We start from the raw sequence: 7,823 nt of genomic DNA, 5'->3' as shown, positions 1-7,823 counted from the left end.
TGAAGGCCATGGAGATCAGCTGATGGCAGGCACACTGTGCCAAGAATAGAGAGCCAGGATCTGTGCCTGCTCTGTTCCACCACCTTCTTCAAACAGCCTCGTGGCATGTTCAGGGCTCATTAATCTGGAGGTGGCTAAGAACGTTTCTGTTCCTGCAGTTGAAGTGAAAACCAATGGGCTAGCCCCTGGCCCAGGGCAGCTTCCCAGCTGCTGAAGCCAAAAGCAGCTCCTCCTGTCCCTCAGGACTGCAAGCCCATCCCTGGGCTGGCTGCTCACACACACCAAAACACATGAAGCCGCCCATGCAGCACATGTGGCTAATGCCAAGATGCCACGGGAAGCCACCCGGGGCTGACAGTACCTTTCCCCTGCCTACCTTCCCACACCCTGGAGGAGCACCAGGCTGGCTATCCTGCTGAGATGCGCTGATTTCTAGCACCTGTATCTACAGGTACTAGAAAATGGTGCATTAAACTAATCTAAAGTGCAGTAATTGTTGCACACGTGTAAACGGTGATGCTTTACTGTGCATTAAATTAGTTTAATGTGCAGTAAAGTGCCTCGTGTAGATGCACCTGGTTAGACAAAGCCTTGGCTGGGATGATATAGTTGGGGATGGTCCTGCTTTCAGTAGAGGGTTGGACTAAATGACCTCCTGAGATCCCTTCCAACCCTAATTTTCTATGTCTAAGCAGTCACTCCCTTAACCATTGCTTGCCACCTCATCACTGCTCCTCTGGAGTGCCATTTCCCTTCTTTGCAACAAGGATGCACTGTTGGCTCATATTCAGCTTATTGTTCACTGTAACCCCAGGTCCTTTTCTCCAGAGCTGCTGCTTAGCCAGTTGGTCCCCAGCCTGTACTGGTGCATGGGTTTGTTCCATCCTAACCGCAGGACTCTTCCCTTGTCCATATTGAACTTCGTAAGATTTGTTTTGGTCCATTCCTCCAATTTGTCTAGATCTCTCTGAATCCTAGCCCTACCCTCCAGCATATCTACTACTTCCCCCACCTTAGTGTTATCTGCAAACTTGATGAGGGTGCACTGTATCCTGTCTTCCAAGTTGTTGATGAAAATATTAAACAAAACTGGCCCCAGGACAAACACCTGTGACACTCAACTTGATTCTGGCTGCCAACTAGACATCAAGCCATTGATGACTACCATGTGAGCATGAGGATCCAGCCAGTTTTCCATCCACCATTCATCAAACTCATACTTCTTTAGCTTGCTTGCAAAAATGTTGTGGAAGACCATATCAAAAGTCTTGCTAAAGTTGAGGTATATCACATCCACTGCTCTTCCTGCAACTACAGAGCCAGTCATATCATCATAAAAGGCAATTAGATTGGTCAGGCATAACTTGCCCTTGGTGAATCCATGCTGACTGTTTCTAATCACTTTTATGATGACAAATGATAAAGGTGATAGATGATAGAGAGGCCAGCTTGGCAGGAAGCTCTTGATCAATTGCTTGAAACAGGGAAGATTGCATTGAGAATGTAAAGGTGGAACATAACCTGGGTGACGGTAACCATGAAATTATAGAGTTCAATATTCTAAGGGGAGGAGGGAAAGAGAGCAGCAGAGTAAGGACACTGGACTTTGGAAGAGGAAACTTCAAAAACTCAGTTGACTGGTAGGCAGGATCCCTTGGGAGCCAACTGTGAAGAGCAAAGGAGTCCAGGAGAGCTAGCTGTACTTTAAGGAGTTCAAAGTAGTGTACTTTTAAGGATGCAAGAGCAAGTATACCAAATATAATAGAAGAATGAGAAGTGCAACAGGATATCTACCTGGCTAGACAGTAATGTCTTCAATAAGTTGAAACTTGAAAAGGAATCCTATTAAAAACAGAAATGTGGTCATAGTACTAGGGAAGAGTATATCAGTGTTGCATGGGCACAAAGGCAGACAATTAGGGAGGCCAAGGCCTTATTTGATATGCAGCTGGTAAGGGACATAAAAGGTAATAAAAATGGATTCTACAGGTATGTCAAAAGTTAAGAGGAAGACAAACCATAGATCCCTTATGGAATATAATCTAGTTATGGATGATGCAGAAAAAGATCAAGTATTTAATGCCTTTTTTACTTCAGTCTTCACAAATAGGGGCAGGTACCAGATGACCAGCCTACTTGGCAGAAAATGTAGGCAAGGAGATAAGACTATAGTAGTAAAAGAATAGGTTAAGGATTGCTTAGAGAAGCTAGATGACTTCAAGTTGGCAGGGCTAGATGGGATAGATACACCCTAGAGCACTTAAGTTATTGGATGAGGTGATTTCAGAGCCAGGGACTAACATCTTTGAGACCTTTTGGAGGTCAGGTGCCCATCTTTAAGAAAGGGAAGAAGGAGGATCTACATACCAGTCAGTCTGACCTCAGTACCTGGAAAGATCATGGAGTAGGTCCTCAAGAAGCACCTACTCTGGACTCCTTTAAGAGGTGTTGGATGCTTATCTTGCTGGGATCCTTTGACCCTACCTGACTTCCTGCGCTTGGGGCAGGGGGCTGGACTCAATGATCTCCCAAGGTCCCTTCCAGCCCTAATGTCTATGAAATCTATGAATATGAGCCAATAGTGTACTACCACTAAAAAACAAACAAGCAAACAAACAAAAAATCCCAACAGCAACCTACTGGGTTATATTAACAGGAGTGTAACTTGCAAATCAAGGGACATGATGTATCCACTCTATCCGGCACTGGTGAAGCCTCACCTAAGTATTGTGTCCAGTTTTGGGCCTCACACTTCAAGAAGGATGTGGACAGTTTGGAAAATGAAGAGCAACAAAAATTGATTAGGGGCCTGGGAGAAAAGACTGATGAGGAAGGCAGAAAGAGCTAGGGCTATTTTAGTCTGGAGAAGAAAGATTGAGGGAGGGATTTGACAACAGTCTTAAAAAATCCTGAAGAGCAATTACAGAGAGCATGGACATGGGCTTTTCTGTGTGGCTGCATGGGATAGGACTAGGAGTAATGTCCATCAGTAGTGACAGGGAAAATTTAGGTTGGAGATTAGGAGGAACTTTCTGACTATGCAGGTGGTGAAGCATTTGAACAGGCTACCTAGAGAAGTTATGGAATCTCCATTCTTGTAAATTTTCAAGACGGTTGGGATGGTTTACTCAGAATCTTGCCCTGAGCAGAGGGGTGGAGTACAGGAAATCCCTTTTAACCCTACTTTCCTGTGATCCATAGATCTGTTCCATTATTTTTCCGTTGTTTTCTATCTTTCATTTCTATTAAGTCTCTTAACTGTCCTAGAAAATGTTATATAGTATGCTAAACTCTGTCATACTGTCATACTGTTGACATCCCATGCTGTGCATAGAGTTTAGTTTGTCCAGTATGCTGTATATTATGTTGGGTGTTTCTCTTTACAAACAATAAAAGGAAGGGACTACGTCCAAAAGATTTTGGGTACAGTTGCTTTTTTCAGTGGGATTAAACAGCTGTAAATAAAACAAAATAGAGCAATTCGTTACCAGTAGGATAATGACTGTAGTTTGCTTGGAAATTATACCAGTTAGAATATTAGAAACTAAATAAACACAACTTCTGCATATTAGTGTAGTAGCATGGTAAGTATAATACAGACTTCTTTCCAGCATGTCACAATTCAGATTAGATAGGTCCTGTTTAAGGTCAATAATGCGAGTCATTTTCTCACCTACAATGTTCTCGGTGCCTTTGATAGGGAGTTTGTGATGTCGGAGCATAGACTCTGTTAAAAGGTTGTAGTTGTAGATTAGGCAAGTAGGTCATCTTCATTATAGCATTTTCTACCCAGCCATTTTTGCCACCTCCTGTATATGCATTATGAAACACTTCACTTAATCAAATGGCATTTATTTTCTTCATGTGAGTTGTCAGCAGGGTTTGAGCCTCTGACCTTAACATCTTGAAAACAGACCTCTTCTGTATGAACTGGAACAGTAATAGCAGAACTTTTCTAACAGCCCTAATTACCACTAGAGGGCAATGTGACACAGTTTGCTAGGGGGTTACACTACTAATGATTAGTAGTATTATGTTGAAAGACAGAATGCCAGTGTCATATTATTTGGAAGAGATGTCCAATGGCTTGAACAATGGTTACAGTTAGCATAGTTAACTGCATGCATTTCACATACTCTGAAATGGTGTGGTAAAGCTGTCAAGACTTGTGTGTTATACTAAATGTAAAATCTGTTTCTAGCTTTTATTAAAGTACGACTCATGCTTACTCCTGTTATGATTCTTGGTAGTGCTGTAGCTTTGTTTCTTTTTCTGTTAAAGTAATATCCCAAGATACTATATATAATTTACTATGCTGTAATGGAGTTGCTGCTTCCCAGACAATTGAGTTAAGGGTTTCAAACTTAAATGGCCTCAAACAGCTGGATTTAAATAGTATCCAGACTTCTAATGTGCACATCACTATCCTCAGGTGCCAGAGCAGTATGAGGTGTGGAGGATCCGCTCCTTGAGTTACTCTGAGCACCTCCTCAGAATCATAAACTGATCAAGAAACGTACAAAAACTTGAGGCATGAACCCTACCAGGTGAACTATATAAACTCCACTATAATTAATAGGGTTCAACATTGTGGCTGGGTTCTACCAGCTATATGAACTTGTCAAATGAGGTCCTTAGGTGGAGCCTGGCATTGACTGCATTGCATACTGAGCTCATAGAATATACAGTGTGTGGGGGATAGCTAGCAGTAAAGTATTTTAAAAATACTTTTATCATTTCCAAGCTATAACAGGGAAAAACAAAGTTGCTGGTAGTACATTATTGGGTTGTTTTGTTTTGTTCTGTTTTGTTTTGTTTTGTTTGGGGAGGGAGCTCTCCTGAAAAATGAGGGCCACATTCTGCAACTGTACACATAATACATGAGTGCTGCCATGAAAAAATAGTATTTATTACTTTGCCCTGTGCCTGTCACCTGTTGCTCACTTTAGACCTCAATTTCCCTCTCTTTTGCAATGACCTCAAATTTTCATTGCTGTCTATATTGTAAGTAAAGCAAACACTTCTTTTTTTTTTTTTTTAAAAAAAGCCAGATAAACCAAACTGAGGCTTAGGTTCTACTATATAGTGTTTGTGAACTGATATTTCTAGTACACATAAGTCATTGATGCTTCTTTGCCATAGGGGTAGGCAAGTATGTGCTATCTTTGACAAGGCCTACAAATTTTAATTAACTTGAGCAGTATTTCTTTTGACGCATTGCCAGTGGTTTTAGCTTAATCAAGAAGCTCCATTCATACCAGTAGAGTTATACAGTATATCCACTATAGCGGTGCCTACTGTTTGTAATCATAATGAATATGCTTGTTTAACTTTAAAGGTGATGGGAGGGTGGGGGATTTGGGGAAGTTAGGGATAAATGTATTGGCCAGCATGTAAACAAATTTCAAACTGCTAGCTATGTTCCTTCATTCCAACAAACTTGTACTTTGAACTCTTTTTCCCAGGTCAAAACCTGATGATTCATTTTTAATTTTAGAGCATAGTGCTAAGCTTATTGGCTTGGGTCTAAGCTTTAGAGAGGGATTTATAAATATGCTCTAATCCTTGGGAACCTGTTTCTAACTAATGATGTTTCAAATGTGATGAAAATCCTCAAAAGTTCTTAGAAAAAAAACATGTCAAAGCTGAAACAAATGAATAAATGATAAAATACATTGGTTGTGTCTGTCCATGTGTTGTTATAATTATATTTCTAAACGATGAAAAAGATTTATTAGAGGAAGATTTTGCAGCATTTCCTAAGGGTGTTCAAGACCAGAAATCATTTAATTTCTCCTAAACCAACACTTTGGGTTTGTAGTCAATCAAATCATAGTCCTAGAGATTAGGATGAAGGCCATGTATAGTGGCACTGAAAAAAGTCAGCAACATGGTATCTGCAGATGATTTTATGCTTCAAGTGGCTGAAATCACTGAGAAGTCTAGGAGCTACACTGGTACTGGTACTTAAACATACAGCTGTAGACACAGCAAATTCAGCAGTCTCAGCTGGAGGCGACACTTCTCTGTAGTCAGGTTCTCATCTGGGAAGAAGGAGACAAGGTTGCTAGCAAACCGGAGGTGAAAGGTCACTTTGAGACTGCTGTGTAGTCATTTAAGGAAAGTGACTAGTCAGGCAAGAATCTAAAAATACAAACCACTTGGTGAATGCATGTCTTAATGTGTTTATGGGATGGGGGTAAAACAACATCATTTTGGCCAGGTCTAAATGTAGAGTACCCTCTCCTTCCAACCACGGTAACTTCCACCTTGCCTGGATTGAGTTTGAGCCAGCTGTTTCCCTGACTATCACTTCAGCAGTGATGGCTCTTGCATCACAGAAGAGATAATGGTGAGTGTCACTGACACACTGCAGCTGAGCCGTCGGTTTCTGAAGTGAATGCTTAAGAGAAAAAGCATAGTATGGATCCCACTGGTGAAAAGCAGTGCTTACTTTCTATGCTTTCAGTCCTGAGGGGGATAGCTGGCAGGGGGAACGGGGAGCTGAGTGTTACAAAACAGTAGAGCTGAGGAGGCCTCAAAGTTGTAGACAGGAGTAACTAAGAGAGAGGCACAGACAGGTACACTCTGCTTGTCCAGTACCTGACTCCATGCAAATTTTAAAGATAGGACAGTGTCGTAGAGCTACTGAACCATTTCCTCCTGTAGGGGACTGGTGCCTTCCCCTGATTCTGGAGTATAAGTGACTTCCCAGCCAGCTCCTCTGCCCGCACTTGAATTCCTTATTGAATCTAGGCATTGTGGCCAGTGTTATGCAGGCATGAGCCCACTTGTCCAGTATGCTACTACATAAGGACAATGCAATTGGCTGTTTATGTAACAACATGCCAATATGTCAGCACACCAGGACTTGATCAGTGTCCCAGAAGTGGATATCATATGAAAATGACCAATTGTGTATAAAGTAACTCAATATAAAACCACAGAAAAAAAAGTTTTATTTTAAACAAATTGTCAGCCAACTTGGGTTGCCTTATTCCCAGGCGGGAGTTGGATTCAGAATCGGACTTCACATGCATGAGCTCCTCACTTGTCAGCCAGTAACCTGCATGTTGAGCATAACTATGGTGGTTTTTGATAGTTTTCACGAGGGAGGAGGTGGCGGTGGCAGTACCGGGTCTGTAGTAGATCTGGGCCTCCAACTATCCAGAACACTGTTAAACAAAACAAAGGAGTGGAAACTGCCTCTAGTCCATACTACTTGGTCCAGTCCACTCAGATTTTACTAACTGAAGTTAAAATCTGTTGTGGTTTATTTCCAGCCCTTCCTCCCTTTTTTAAAAAGCCCTTACTTATGGATTGGTTTGGAAAACTGCAGATTTGACTTACACTCGATTTTTCATGGAAAAGTTTTAAAAAGGGACACACAGGCCGTCAGGGTCAACTTGAACCTGGCTTGCAGGCAGGAGCTGGAGCTAGGCTCTGGTTGTGCTCCTCAGGCTGAGCAGCAGAGTGGAAGCAGCCGCATTCTTCATGGAGGCCCCGGCTGCGGAGTCGGATCCCACCGCGCAACCAGAGGGGCAGCGTGTGGGAATGGGCCTGGTCACCAGCTCCCACCTCTGCCGTCTACAGCTGGCTCCTGCTAAGTGCTGGCCCTTGAGCCCTGCTGGGGCCTCGGGTGCCAGCTCCCAGCCTCTCATTTCAGCCTGGCTCGCCGCCTCATCCCTGCTGGGGGCTCAGGCCGTTCCCTCCTGCCCTGCCTGCGCCGTCACCCCCCGGTAGGAAGCTCCTGGCCGCGCAGGTGGAGGCGGGCGCGGCGGCCCGGGGTGCGCTCCGGGAAGGCGGCCCCGCGCGGCGGCAGG

The sequence above is a fragment of the Gavialis gangeticus genome, unplaced genomic scaffold (genome assembly GCF_001723915.1).
Source record: "Gavialis gangeticus isolate Ggan-Ray unplaced genomic scaffold, GavGan_comp1, whole genome shotgun sequence".
Taxonomy (NCBI): Eukaryota; Metazoa; Chordata; order Crocodylia; family Gavialidae; genus Gavialis; species Gavialis gangeticus.
The sequence above is the reverse complement of the archived record's forward strand: the minus strand, read 5'-3'. Positions refer to the sequence as shown.